We start from the raw sequence: 16487 nt of genomic DNA, 5'->3' as shown, positions 1-16487 counted from the left end.
ATTGATTTTGACATAGAAAGCTCTTCATTTGTTGTTAAATCACAAACACCTTTCTCAATAATTAAATGAAATCTCCAGCAATACGCCATCTAATTAAACCGCAAAACCTGATGTCTGCTATTGATTCTATTTTATTTTTTATTAAATTAAAATGTGGACATTAAATATACGGTGATGATTCATATGATTTGAGCTCCTTACCAAACAATACTGCATTAAATTAGATAGAAAAGAAACACGTGCTTTTCTTATGGGTGGCTTTAATTTCATTTTTGTATTTTAATTTTATAAAAAATTGGTAAGTGCAATTATAATTATAAGTTTAATCATGCATAACATATGTCAAAATCATTATAATCGAGGAATGGATTAAAACCGGCATATGATTTATATATGATGAGATTTAAATCAAAATTTATAAATATCTAAAACCTAAATCTTATCATTTTTAGGTACAATTACACTTCATGATACATCAAAGGAAAACATTTTATATTTTTAAATTTCACAAATAGGGCCTGTAAAGTAATAATAAAAGATTAAAAGTAAATATTTAGCAACAAATAAAAAAAAGTATATTGCCGTTATACTAATCATTAACTCTAACTATTACAAAAAATAATTTAATAATCAAAATAAATTTAAATAGATTGTACACGACTTAAATCTAAAATAAAATTTAAACTTAAAATCACCGCCTGTAAATACGTATAATAAACTTAAAAGTTAGACAATAAAAAATTGAAGACACTATCGTAATTAGTCTTTACTATTAAATCAATGTTTTATTGGTAATTATTTGGATTTCATTTTTATGATTGCCGTTGGTTGATTTGTCTATTTCCTTTTAGGGTCAGCCAATGGTTGAGAAGTCTTAATCGCAATGAAATCAAGATGAAGTGGGAAAAGGGCAAAATTAATATAAAATTAAGTCTCCCTCATATTATTATTTGTTAAATTAAAGAAATAAAGAATTGAAATAATTTCCAATTCTTTGTACATTTTTCTGGATTAAATGGATGGCTTTCTGAAATGAAAATATACAAATTGTCACTTTCAAATGATTATATTGTTAATCTTATTACGCCCACTCCTTTTATAGATATAGATGAAAGATTACTTACAAATATATAACCAATTTTAATGTATTTGTAAAATATATCACTTCCAAAAGCTAAAAGATCAACTATTTATATGTGACATTGAAAATCAAAAAAAAAAAAAAAAAATGTTGTGACAAAGGGAGAAAAAGATGCAACTTTCCCCGGTGGAGTTTTGGTATGTCACATTTTGGGGGAACCATCGTCTGCCATGATGTTTTGATCTTTTATTTTTTAAATTATTTTCCTACCGCATGTAAAAAAGAAATCATTTCTAACCTAAAAGTTTTAAATTTTTAACTTTTTAATTGTGATATAATAAAATAATAATATAAGAATTAATTTGATAAACGGAATTTATTGGATTTTCACTCATATTTTGTTTTTTGTAACAACATTATGGATTTTGTCTAGCTGTAATTTTGTATTACTATCTCTTTAATAGCAAATAGACTGTTTTGCAAATCCAATTATTTGAGGGATCTCTTTAGAACACATTGGTAGAGTAAGTGTTAGGACTGTCCTAAAAGATTATTCTGAAAAATGGACTAAATTTGACTAGGGATCTAAACATTACTCAATTAGTGATAGAACCATTATACATTTTATGACTATTGATACGGTTTCTAACCTCCATTTATCTTCTTTGATCATTGATAGTTGAATACTCCTCCATAGTATGACTTCTAGGTTATTGAAGAACGTATTCTGATAAGGCAATAAGTATAAGGATGCTTTAATTAGCATGTCTTGGAAGCATTTCTCAACCTGATCTTTCAACAGGTAAAGACATTACAACCCATAATATATTTTATTTATGTAGGACTATTCCTAGTTGTTTAATTTCCTTATTTGCAAGTGTATTGTATCCAACATTTAGTAATTTTAATGGACCAAAAATATATATTTTGGGGAATCAAATATGTTTATAATGGAATAGAACTATTAATAGTATTCTTGTATTTGGCTGAATGAAATAGATATTGTAATAGCATAAGGAAAAAAACTGAAATGATTAGAATACCTTTAGCAAAATATTTTTAGGTAGATAATTATTGTTGTTGTTATTAAATTTTAATAGGATTATTATTAAATATAATTTAATAAAATAAAAATATATAATTTAATAACATTCCTAATATAATTATTATTAAAATAATATATAGCCTACATTATTATTTTTAAATTGCAATGCATATTTAATATACTAGAATATCATTAACAAAACAAATAATTTAATTATCCTCTAACATAAATTTACGATTTCTTAAAAGAATGAAACTGCATGATTCACCGTCAATTATCATGAAGCATTTATCTAGTACAATAACCATTTTGCAAGGAAAAAAATAAGTTTATTAACGTAGTAAAGGCATAAAGGCAGGTGAAGTAAGTAGAAAACTTACTTTTCTACAGTTCTTCTGGTGTCAAAGCCTGAAACACTGGGAACACAAACAAACATGAGAAAGTCGTATATAACATGTCATATATCTTGAAATTAAAGGATAAAAATCAGATTCGGCAGCCAAAAACCTGAGCTTGCATTTGGCTATAAAGTTAGCAACCGCATCCACAACATGCTCTTCATTAATAACAGTATAACTCTCATCATCGATTCCACTCCACTCTTCAACATTGCTCGAAACCATTTCATCAGTTACCCATACCCACCAACTTGATTCATTTCGGTTAACATTAATCAAAATTTCAATAGAATGCTTATTATCCCCTTATTTAAAATCAAATTAAAAAAATCCATGGTAACTAATCAATTAATATCAACATTTTTAACAATAAATAAAAGGAAAAGGACAAAAAATTGCATCAACATTATTGTCGAGTTATTAATCCAACTTGATGCAATGATAATTTATCAGTTCAATTAAGAAATTCTTGTTGCATTACTTTCATTCATGGAAAAAGTTATATAAGATATCAAAAGTGCAAATAATTGATACAAAAATAATAATATAAGAACCTATAGCTTCCTTGAATGGAAATTGATTTTAGTATTGGATCCATTAAGAGATTTGAGTCGAGCAAAAAGCCTTTAGATTCCATGGTAGATATCAATTGAGCATAGAGCTGCAATTAATTAAATAATTAGGTCTAGAAATTAAAAAGAAAAAGAAAATCAAACATGAATAAAGGGTTATGAAATTTATGTACATTAGGAGGATAATCATCTAAATAAACAGGAGATTCATAGAGATGTTGAAGAGTTTAAGGTTCTGATCCAGAAGATTCTTGAGATGTTGATTTTCAAATTTTAGGGTTTTCAATTGTAACACCCTAAACCTGTTTCTGTTGTCGATCTAGGGTTACGGAGCATTACCATAAAAATCATAACAATTAACATCTTAACAGTTTAATAATGCTATTTAATATTATTTATTTAAATCTTAACAAATCCAACAAACATACACATTTAGGCCTTAAATTAAACTTTCGAGGCATTATAAACAGTTCAGAATCAAAATGAGACTAATTTGAAACAATTTAGAAAATCTAAGGAAAAGTTGAAAATTTAGGAAATAGGGGTCACACGGCCGTGTGACATAGCCCAAACCGTGTAGTGTTCAAACAATGAGACACTCGGCCGTGTCCCAGCTCGTGTCTTAAACCGTGTAACTCACTGACTTAGATCACACGACCGTGTCATAACTCGTGTAACTCTCTGACTTGATACACACGGCCATGTCTTAAACCAGGTGATAACTATACTTGAAATAAAAAGTGACACACGGTCGTGTAACCAAGCCGTGTGTGTCACATAGCTGTGTGATAGCCCGTGTTCCAAGCCGTGTGCTCCATAATTTAACCCTATAAACAAACCATTTTAAGTCCAAAACTTTCCCATCCATCTACTCCATTTGTGCATACATTCAACAGACCTAAACACATTTCAAACACATATAAACATACCAATTCATTCAATTTGACTCTCCTCAATTCATTTAATCTAATTCTCCTAGCCAATATGCCATTCAAAGGCACCTCATTTATACCAAAACAACTTCAATGAAAACAAATCTATAATGCCACAACTCAAGCACAAAACATAGTCAATTTAGCTACCTAATGACATCAATTGTCAAACCAGTCACCTTTCATAAAAAACATACCAAAATAACCATATTCATATGGCTTTTAATATATAAACAAACCAACTACACCAAATATTACAAAGTATTTAAAAGTGACAAAAGGACATAAACTTTCCAAAATACCATAAGTCCACACAAACAAAATGTATACATAAAAGTCATATTCATACCAAATTGATCATTAGCATATTCAAAAGCTATCATTATATAAAATCCCATACATGCCATTTATAACCTTAGCCAAAATAACTCAAAAACTACCGAAGTGATTGCTGGATAGTGTGATAGAACTCCGACAAGCTTCTAATTGATCAAACTTCCAACAATCTACGAAATAGAGGAAAATAACTACGTAAGCAACCAGTACTTAGTAAGCTCGTATAAACTCAAACATAAACTTACCCTTCTTAAACTTATTTAATGAAATATGCATAACATCATTACCATACTCATAAGCTTAATAAAATCCTATATACACCACCAAATTCACAAGTTAGTAAGCTCATGCATAACACATATAGAAAATCAACCATATCATAAGTGAATCGCCATGTACATATCATTCATCACATACTTATTTTGTTCCATTCTAATCATTTGCATTCATCAAATTTACCTTTTTATAATATTATTATCAATTATCCAATTGTATACATACCTTGCCATTAACCCTTACTTACCCGTTGAACCATCTAGAATTTCATTGGATATTCGGGAATGCTCACATATACTGTGCCTTTCCATATAGCTGTAACCTTTCCTTTTCAATAGCGATTACACGAGTTATGAAATGGGTCTGCCACACGAGTTGTGGGTCGAAATGTTAGCTACACGATGCTGCTTACCCGAGCTATGGAGAATCCGCAAAAAATTCAGGACTTCAGTCATCGGTAGGACATTCAAGACTAGCACCTGAATCATGAAATCCCTAATGACATACCATTCGTATCCTAAGAATTCTTAAGGTTCAAATAAGATTATTTAACCGTAAATTATTCAAAACAACGATATATATATATTCAAGTCAATTTATAACTCACACAATAAAACTGATAATCAATCAAACTATCATTAATAAGATTATAATTAATACGAACTTACCTCGATAACTATAGTCGCCAAAAGTAGAGTTGAAGACTATTCCAAAGCTTTTGTTTTTCCCCGATTTAAGTCTGATTGTTGTTTATCTTGATCTAAATAGATAATTTTATTCAATTAAGTACTTCAAATAACCTAAAGTATTCAATTCAATCTATAATTCATATTATCATGAAATTACAAAATTACCCTCCAATTTTAACTTTTTCACAAGTTAGTCCTTAAGCTCGTAACTTGAAATTTAACCATTTTAACTTAAACTCATGATAACCAATTCTTCCCTAAGCTTACAAAATCTACATTTTCCATTATTTCATACAATATACATAAAAATCTTCAATTAAGCAATTTAATCCCTAAACCTTACATTCATAAAAATCCACTTAACAAATCATGGTCATTTAACAATCAAAATTAATAAACTATCAATTAATATCACAACCACATCAATTTCATTCATGGAATATCCCTCAACCTTAAATAGTTTTGCAATTTAACCCCTGGGCTAAGTAGTTTAAGCTAAAACGAGCTCAAAAACATAAAAATTATTAAAAACGGGACTTGAATGCATACCATGCAAGTGAATTAACAAAAAACGAAGCTTTTCTCCCCCCTTCAATGGTGTTTTTGGTTGAACAAGAAAAAAGAAGATGATGATAGGCTTTGTTTTATTTATTTCATTCTTATTTAATTATTTACTCTTTTGCTCTTATGTTATAACTTAAATATTAGCATAAACATGTCCATAATTGTCCTCTATCAACATCTATGGTATAATTACCATCTAAGTTCATTAGCTTTCCTTTCCATAGCCAAATAACCCATAAAACTAATAGAATTCAACTTTTGCTTCTATTACAATTTAGTACTTTTTACCTAATTAACTATTTAAACTTCAAAATTTCTTAATGAAACTTTAATGTGACTCTAATATAACCCCATAGACCTTAAATAAATATTAAAATACTTACTCACTCGTCGGAATCGTGGTCTTGAAACCACTATTTCTGACACCACTAAAAATGGGTTGTTACATCAATTCTTTTTCAAAATTGAAAGCGTCATGATTTTTAGGAGAATTATCGTCGAGGTTGTGAAGGTGGTGGAAGTGGTGCAACATTCCATGGTGCTCCAAGCGATGTCGGCGACTTCGAGAACTGTCTTGGCAACCTCCACAGTTTCATTTCCAACCGTCTAGGAGGAACTAATGGCTTTAAGGTAATATCGACTGAGGAAAAGAAAAAGAAGAAAGAACGGAGGATGATAACTTCAATCGACTGACGTGAAAGAGCAGAGGAACGAAAGTGGCTGGAGGCGAAGCAAATAAGGGAGGCTAGGTGAGAAGGGCTATAGTGTTGAGGTGAGGGCAAAAATTGAAAAGGGAAAAAACTCATATTCAATGCCTATTCAGTGGTGAGGGAAGAGAATGGCTATGCAACCTCTTCCCTGAATAGGAATGGATTCAATGTAGGCCGTAATAGGCCATTATAACCAACTAAACATGGTGTAAGTATTGCGTGTAGAATAAAGACACATTACACTCACATAAAAAGAATTCAAGTTGAAATACTGAAAATGATATTGTTAAAAAATATAACTACAAACCCCGAATAAATTAATTTTCATTTAACATAAAACGAATATAGAAAATACATTTATCATATCAATTTTTTTTATATTAAAAAGAAAACCTGCAATTTCTCTTTCAATAAGTAACAACCCTACCGTAGCCTTTTGAATATATCTTAAGAAAGAATAAAAATACCGTTACTCTTTTAAAAGATTGTATTTTAATGGTTATAAGGTTTTTAAAAAATGGCCTTACGTATGGGTTCGGTATTGATATTATGTAATTGTGGGTACAGATCTCATCAATTATCGTCAAGGTTTGAAAGTTGAAGTTTTGAAAAACAGTCAAAATAATGAATAAAAAAGAGAGAGAGATTCCTTACGGGTGCATTTAAGTAGCAATAGATTGACATGAAACAATTAGCAGACAAATTCTTTAGTTTTATTTAACTACATATCTTTTGCATTAGTTGGTCATGGATTCTGTGTTGTTTAATCCTTTCAAAAAGTTGAGTCTAGGCCGCTATTTTTGAGAGCATGGATTACCAGGTTGTTGCTTTAAGCCTTAATCATGTTAATAGAAACGTAATGCAGCTGTTAATCGCTCCCTCTTTTTTTTTTTTTTTTTACTTCATTTCAAGATTAACGGCTTCATTAAATGGTTCACACCTGAAATTTATTATATTATAATAATTTAATCAAATTAAAATCCATAAAAAAAAAGTTCATTCTGCATTTGCTATTCAAAAAATGCAACCTAAATAGAAAAAAAGAAATGCAACTTAGTTTAAAAAAAAATTAAAGAAGATGGACAACTTGATGATTAAATAAATAAAAAATGGATTAGAATTGTATTCAAAATAATAAATAGAATGCATGCGTGCAAAAAGAACTCCATTATTAATGTCGAATTTCAAAGACAAAGGAGGATGCTGTTTTTGTCGTGACATAACATAAATAGTAGACTCAAACATTGCGGTGTGGAATGTAGAAACCCGCACGTGGGGATGTCTGGCACGTGGTGGCCACATTCAATGCTTCAAAGGTTCAGATATAATGGAAAGCGAACTTTTCTTGTTGTCAATGGTCAATGTTATGACCGAACAAAGTTTGGTCAATTTCAAAGGTTATACTTGTAGTTTGGTAGACGAGGTGGGCGTTGCCACTGTGAATAATAGTAATAAGTCTCAATTCCCGGGTTTTTTACAAAATTATTATAAAAAAATAAAAAATATCAAAATATTATAATTTTTTTTATTTACCAAAATATATTTTTTTTATTTACCAAAAAAAACAAAAAGCAGAAAAAAAAACCTGCAAAAAGCCTGCACCGAAAATGACAAGACCCTGGTCAGGCCAATGTCATTGGCGGCACCAATGGTGTAATAAGGGACCAGCCGGTGGTGGGGGGGAGAAGGAGAGGGAAAGAAAGAAAGAAAGGAAGGAGAGGAAAGAAAATGAAAGGAGAAGAGAAAAAAAAACAAAGAAGAAGAAGATGAAAGGAGAAGAAAAACGAAAGAAAAAGAAGGAAAGAAAAGAAAAGGAGAAGAGGGAAAAAAAAAAGAAGAGGGAAGAAAGGAAAAAAGAAAAGAAAAAAAAGGTAATTTTTATAAATTAATTTTTTGTAATATTTGTGTGTTAAAATTTATGTTATGTACATTATCGTATTTTATTATTTTATTTAGCATATATATTTTATGAAATATATTTATAATGAAAAAATTCATGATATGTACATTGTCATTATTTGTGATTAGGGATTTTTTATGAAATTTACTTAGTAAGTTGAAATTAGTTATTTTAGGAAAATAACATTAAAAGTAAAATGATAAAGAAATATGTTTAAGAAAACATAAAATACGAAAAGAAAAAAGAAATTGTATATTCACGAAAATAATAAAATGCGAAAAAATTGTATATGTAATAAATTTCAAACATAATGCATTGAAATAATGTAAAATTATAAAATTAAAAAGTACGATATTTTTAAAATAATAAAATGCAGATAAAAAATACGAACAAATGGCGAAATAAGAGTGTATTAGTAAATTTTTTAAAAATTTAGAAATAATTAATAAAAATAATTGAAACAAAATGTACTGAAATAATATAAAATAATAAAATACGAAAATAATATATTTTTATTGAAAGTAATAAAATCGGAAAATAATAATACGAGCAAAGGGTAGGGAAAAGGGTATTTTGGGTTTTTACGAAAATATTACAAAAAATAAAAAAATAAAAAATATTTTAAAATTTTTTATTTACCAAAATAATAGAGGAAAAAAAAAGAGTGTGATGGAGGGAATAAAAAGGCGGCACCAATATGTGGCTAATTACCTTTTAAGCCCTCCTTATTTATTATTTTCTTTTATTCCCTTCAACACACTAAATTAATAAATTTCAAACATTATGCACTGAAATAATGTAAAATTATAAAAGACTAAGTTTATGATCTTTTTAAAATAATAAAATGCGGAGAAAAAATACGAACAAATGACGAAAGTAAGAGTGTATTATTAACTTTTTTAAATTTAGAAATAATTAATACAAAATATTTCAAAGAAAATGTCTGAAATAATATAAAATAATAAAATACGAAAATAATATATTTTTATTGAAAGTAATAAAAATCGAGAAAATAATACGAGCAAAGGGCAGGGGTAAGGGTTATTTTCTTACACCAAATTAATTTAAATAACACAATAAATTAATAAATTTCAAACATTATGCACTGAAATAATGTAAAATTATAAAATTAGAAATTATGATATTTTTTAAAGGAATAAAATGCGGAGAAAAAAATACGAATAAATGGCCGAAGTAAGATTTTTTTACTAACTTTTTTTCAACTTGCAGGCATCGCAATGGCTCAATTGATTGGAAACGATGAACACATATCTGATGCGGCTAATAACGCGGTATGATTTATTATTTGTTAATCACGAGTTCTATTTATTTAAAAAGGATATACACAGTATATACAAATAAATTATGTTATTGTAATATATTTTCTTTAATTTAACACTATCAGGACTCGTTCCGAGTATTAAGGGGCCGTGTGAGTGTTTTAAAGAAAGCTCCGGATGCACGATTGATGTCGTGCTTGGAGCTAGCCGGATTTGGGTCAGTAGCATTGATCCGGTCCTCTGACTTGCGCTTTGATTTATTATCTGCGCTAGTGGAGCGGTGGCGCCCGGAGACCCACACTTTTCATTTTCCGTGCAGGGAGTGCACGGTGACCTTGGAGGATGTTGCATTGCAGCTTGGGCTCCCAATTGACGTGAGTCCCGTAACGGGAGTATTTTCATTTACCAATCTGACTGCACTTTGTTATCAGCTCCTAGGAGACTCGTTAAGTGACGGTGAGTCATATTTTTCCGGCATAAAATTTACATGGTTAAAAGCCAAAATTGGACAATTATCAGCGAATGCCACTGAATGTGAGTTGATGTGCGTTGCTCGAGCGTACATCATGCATATGGTAGGGGCAGTACTGATGCCTGATGCAAACGGCGACAATGTGCATTTGATGTACTTGCCCCTGTTAGCTGATTTGTCCACTGCTAGGTCGTATAGCTGGGGTTCCGCCGTTCTAGCAATGTTGTACCGGGAGCTTTGTCGAGCGACAAACCCGAATGTTTTCGACATCGGCGGATGCCTCATACTGCTGCAGTCCTGGGCACTTTATCGGCTGCCGTTTTTGGCATCCGTTAGTCACCAACCGTATGTGTATCCACTGCCACTCAGGTGATAAAATATAAATTGTCATTATTTGTAGTCATAATATATTGACTAATGTTACCAACCCTAAACCTTATATTATTTTTTGTAGGTGGACTGTTCGTCCAGGCATCGGGAAGTCGTATGATGTCCCGATATACCGCCTCATGATTGAACAGCATGCCCGGGAAGGGGTAAGCTGCTATTCTAATATTCATGACATCTATTCTATTTCTATATCTTACTCACATGTTATGGCTCTAACTCGTTACAATGTTATTAATCATGCAGTTTATATGGATGCCATACCGTAGGCCGAAAATTACGAATGTTGTACCCTCGTCCGCATACGTTGATTCCCACATATGGTGCACTAACGCACCAATTATCAATTTCAACGTAGTCGAGTGGTATCACCGAGATCAGGTGCTACGATAGTTTCGCTGCATCCAACCTATCCCGGATCCACCGTGCCTGGTGGGGGAAGTTCACGGCATGACTAAGAGAGGAAGATTTCAATTGGATTGAGAAATTAAGCACCAAAAATTTGTGGCACTGTGGAACGATCGATTGCGTTGAATACCTCAGATGGTTATGGCTACCGACCCGCAACCATCATTATCGTATATACAATGGTATTATAGTTGCGGGAAGCCATATATACTTAGAGGCCAGTCGACTGTAATCCCCTCGCACATACAGCAACTTGGGGGGTCGAACGCAGCGAGCCCGATGGATCCAGTGGCATATTATTGTCCGCAACCAGCAGAGCCCGAGTAGGAGCCCCAGCCAGATCCCGAACAATCACAGGAAAATGTGGATTCACATAGCTATCGTCCAGATTTGGTGGGCGGTGACTATTTTCCAAGCTTCGCAGGGGATGAATACGCCTACGACTTTGAATTGTTTGGATCCTACCCGTTGCAGTACGGCATGCCCGACCCATCTGACCCGTATCCGCAGCATCATAGGACTCATTCCGGATCCAGTTCGTCGGTGGCGAACGAGCCACATGATTTTTCCTCTATGTTTGGCACACCCCCACCTGCGTCGAATGATGAAGTTGGTCGTCGCCCAGAACGTGATCGTCGACCTCCGAATAGGTATACCCCTAGGACAACACCATCGAACCATCAATTTTAGGGGTTTAATATACTTTTTGTATAAATTTAATATATCTAATTTAATATTTGCTTACTTCTGAATTTTTTTGTATATATTTAATTATTCTATTTTTACATTATATTAAAGGTGAATCCAATTATAAATGCCTCTATTGTCGATATAATTTTAATAATTCCAAATGCGTACATGGTATTTTATAACTTAATTTGGATACGATTTGGATACAATTTAAGCATAAGCATAAGCCAAATAATAAAAATTATTTTAAATGAATTATACTTTTTATAACAATATACATAAAAATTTTACAGCATTAGGTCAATTCCGACCCGATCCGGATGACTGTCCAACATTAAAGTTTCGGTTAGGGCATTTATTCCGACTATGACCACTTAACCTGCATATTCCACAACGTTTTCCGTCAGATTTCTCCCTAATTTCCATCTCATTCTGATTTCGCTTGATCATGGACGACCCTTGAATTCCTCCGTAGCCTCATGCGAGAGAAGCTCGAAAGTCATTGGCGGCACCTCCCACGTAGATAGGTCAGGCAGGACGGGGAACTCATTCTCCCAGACACGCAATGTGCACTCCAGCGTGTACACATCATCGACATATTATTCAACATCAAGGTTGACTTTAGCACACACTGCCACGACATGCGCGCAGGGATAATGATGTGTTTCGAACCTCCTGCACTCGCACCGTCTGTTCCAGAGATCAACTCCGTACGACCTAGTTGGTATACCAGGTCGACGACTGATGGTCTCAGTAACTCGAAATGTTTCCAGTCGTCGTGAATATATTTCCATGTTCGTTGACCTCGCCAACCGATGGTTTGTGACTATTGCATCCTTGACATGTTCGACAAACACGTGTCCCGCCTGAATCTAGTCGACTTGCTGCTGACCCATTCTTGGCATCAAAGTAGCCAGCCTGTAGAAAGTAGCAGAAAATACCGATGCAATCGGAAGATGACGTGTTTTCAACAAGACAGCGTTGATCCCCTCGACTAAGTTTGTGGTCATATGGCCATAACGAAAGCCCTCGTCAAAACTTTGAGCCCACTGCCACGGCTCCATTGTGCCTAACCATTGTCGGAAAGATGTGTTTGTCTGCCCCTCCATGTCACTCTCAAGTCGGATCATTCTTTGCCGGAAAATATGTGGCTCTAACTCGTACGCTGCATACGTATTAAGGAAAAATAAGTTCTAGTAAGTCGATAACATCAAACATTACAATTTATATTGAAAAGATAAGGTTATCATTTACCCATTGCCACGACTTGTCTCTTCCAGTCTGCATTCTTATAATCTTTATGGAAGTTAGACGCAATGTGATGAATGCAGTAAACGGATCTCCACAGCACACTAGAACGCCTAATAGCTACAATTAAACCCTTCCCTCTATCGGAGATGATGCAAATGTTATCGGGAGCACGTTTCTGTTACCGTCTTGAGCAACTGCAAGAAGTAGGATCTGTGTATATTTTCCATACAGCCAGGTCTCATCCACCTGCACAAGTGGCTTGCAGTGGGGAAATGCCCGTACACATGGATCGAACGTCCAGAACATCTGATAGAAAATCCTTTTTACCGGCGTAACTGTTCATCCGAGCCGTAAAATGGCCTTGTCTGCAACTCAATCACAGTCCTTGGTACGTACTCCCGCATATTAGCTATCCAACCTTGAAGCTCGTTATATGATGAATCGTAATCCCCATACAGTTGCTCCATCGCCATCTGTTTAGCTATCCATGCCTTCCGATATGAGACTCGATACTAGAATCGTGCTTGCATTTCGACAATCAATACCAAAACTTTAATGGTCGGCATGTCGTTCACCATTGGCATAATACACGTACAAATAGTTTTTGAATCAAGTTTTCCATGATCTTCTGTCATACGTGTTGATGTGCATGTATGAGGACCAACAAATTTTCGTATCTCCCACATCTAAGAACTTCTAATGAATGCAGCTCCTACCCGCCAATTGTAGCCTTCCGCTGCCTTCCAACACTCCCCAACATATATTGTCGAAGTAGACACGGAGACTTTATAATCCACCGATATCTTCATGCTGTACCGTTTAATGACATATATGTACTCTTCTTTACACCTGAATCTCTGGCCTATGAATAACTCTTCATCATCAGATGTTACGGCTAGCCCATGAGAATGAACTATTTTAGGGTACTCCGGAAACTCAGCTACATACACTGCGTCGGGGTCTATGAGCAACATGTGTGGCCCAGGATTATTGTGTATCAAAATACCCCGCATCTGCTCCCCGACCGAAGAAGCGTTAATGCTTTCATCGTTGTTGACATCTTCATCGTCAATATCATCAGGTACATCGTCTACATCGGGATCACCATCACTATCGGCTTCTTCATCCCAATGATCGCCACCACCTTCTTCTTCGCCAACACCTTCTTCTTCACCACCAACCATATCAACATCGGGTGTAATATTCAGGTCGATACTAATCCCACCCATAGTTGATTCGCTATCAACGTATGATATTGGAGCCACCATCCACGGTTCTTTAGCCCCGTCTTCTCCATCAGATGCATTAACATCTTCATTTTGCTCCATACCAACTAACTCAGCAAATAAGTGAATCAGTGCATTCTTCTCACTCTCATTCCCACAGTAGAGATCGACCATTGTCTCCACGTCTTCGTCGTCTACAAGTTCCATTTCGACGAATTTGACCGGATTTGTCGAAACTGGAAACTTGTAAAAAAATTTTGATATCCTTCTCCCACAACGTCTAAGAATTTTTGCATTAATCATTGCCTTCATTTCATCGAACGATACATTTCTATTAAATCTCATTGCTATTTGTTACCGACATTCAAATACACATCCAACACTTGTTGTCAAGATGACTCCATCGAAATAAACGCATACAAGAAACTTAGCATCCATCTTCAATATTTAATCTGTCAAAAAAAAATCTCATAAAAATTCTCGAACGGTAAATAAATTACTTAAAAAAATTAATGTTTCAATATGCAATTTTGTACATGAAAACTGTTTAACCACTAATCCTAATAACTAACACAATAATAATATTAATAATTTTATACTCAAAATAATACACACTAAAATTATTAATTAGGGTTGTACTAAAATAATAACTAACTAACTATAATAATAATACTAGTTTTTTACTAACAATAATACTACTAAGTTACATCTTAATACATTAATAACATCTTAATACTAACAACAACAACAACAACAACAACAACAAAGAACAATAATAATAATAATAATAATAATAATAATAATAATAATAATAATAATAATAATACTAACTAAAACTATCAATTTGAGTTTTATTAATCTTAATAACTAAACTAAAACAAAAAATATTACAAAATATACAAAACAATAACAACAATATAATCAATTATTTTTAAAAAAAAGTACTTTCTTTTTCTCTTCTCTTTCTCTCTTTTTCTTTTCTTTTACGCAGCACCTCTTCTTCTTCTTCTTCTTCTTCTTTTTCTTCTGATTTTTCTCCCTTCAGCTAGACAGAGCTCGTGTTTATAACACGAGTAGTGCCGCCAATCAGTATGGCACCATTGGTGCCGCCAATGGCTTTGGCACCTTTGGTGCCGCCAATGGCTTTGGCCTGACCAAGGTGCTGTCAATTCGGTGCAGGCTTTTTACAATTTTTTTTGGTATATTTTGGTAAATAAAAAAATTATAATATTTTTGTAAATAAAAAAAATTATAATATTTTGGTTATTTTTATTTTTATAATAATTTTGTAAAAACCCTCAATTCCCATATACAAATATCTTTACACTACTTTGTAATGAATGATACAGTGAAATCCCTTTCTTCTTTCTACTTCACTTCAACTATTTTAATTATTTATTTTAACCAAAAAATACAAATTTGGAATGGAAATTTTATTATCAACATAAAAATTACTAATGTGGTAATCGCAAACCAATCTAAGTCTTATATCAACACATTAAAGTATATCTTATGTTATAAAGATTTTATTATCTAATTTCTTTTATATTGTATATTTCTTAGCAATATGAGATGAATCTAACGTTTCAAACTTGAATATGTTTTGAACCATTATCAGTATTTATATTTAAGTTCATAATTCGAGTAAATTCTATTCGATTGAAGTCTACATTAGATCTTATCATAGGTCGGGTTAGGTCGATGTTAAAATTTAAGCTTGTTTTTTGAGCCTGGATTGGACTCGAAAAGTGGGCCTAAAATTTTATCTAAGCTCAGCCAAGATAAAAAATGCTAAACTCGAGTCCACCCAACTCGCCCGTAATAAATTTTTTTAGATTATTATTATTTTTATATAAAACCAAATTTAAAAAAAATATAATACATCAAATACACTAGAAATATTAAAATAAATGTTTCCCAACAAATTGAAAGTACATTTAAAAAATCTTTATACTTAAATAACACTAAGATAGTTACATGTTAGTAGACACATACCTCTAAAATAGAAGCAAAATTAACAATAAAACAATAAAAACAAGATAGTAGCAATATAATAGCAAAATGACAACAAAACAACAACAAACATTAACAAGGAAAAAAATTAGGCAGATTCAGGACGAGTCGAGTCCAAGTTAAAAAAACCTTACCCGAAACCCGACTCATTTAGAAAACAGATTTTAATTTTTGTTTAAGCTCATTTTTGGGTCTATATTTCTTCTTAAATCCTACTATTTTTTGAATAAATTTTCGAGTTTGAGCAGGTAATGAGT

General features: G+C 32.5%; 1 long non-coding RNA gene across 1 annotated transcript; it reads right to left on the bottom strand.

Moving 5' to 3' along the window:
• Positions 1-3927: 3927 nt before the first annotated feature.
• Positions 3928-5401, bottom strand: LOC128042876 (uncharacterized). The gene is made up of 3 exons (XR_008198371.1): positions 5309-5401; positions 4888-5119; positions 3928-4534 (listed from the first exon to the last, which is right to left on the bottom strand). It is a non-coding gene; the product is annotated as an uncharacterized LOC128042876 (long non-coding RNA).
• Positions 5402-16487: the final 11086 nt, after the last annotated feature.

Source organism: Gossypium raimondii, chromosome 8 (assembly GCF_025698545.1).
Source record: "Gossypium raimondii isolate GPD5lz chromosome 8, ASM2569854v1, whole genome shotgun sequence".
Classification (NCBI taxonomy): Eukaryota; Viridiplantae; Streptophyta; class Magnoliopsida; order Malvales; family Malvaceae; genus Gossypium; species Gossypium raimondii.
This window is presented reverse-complemented; position numbering and strand designations above follow the sequence as displayed.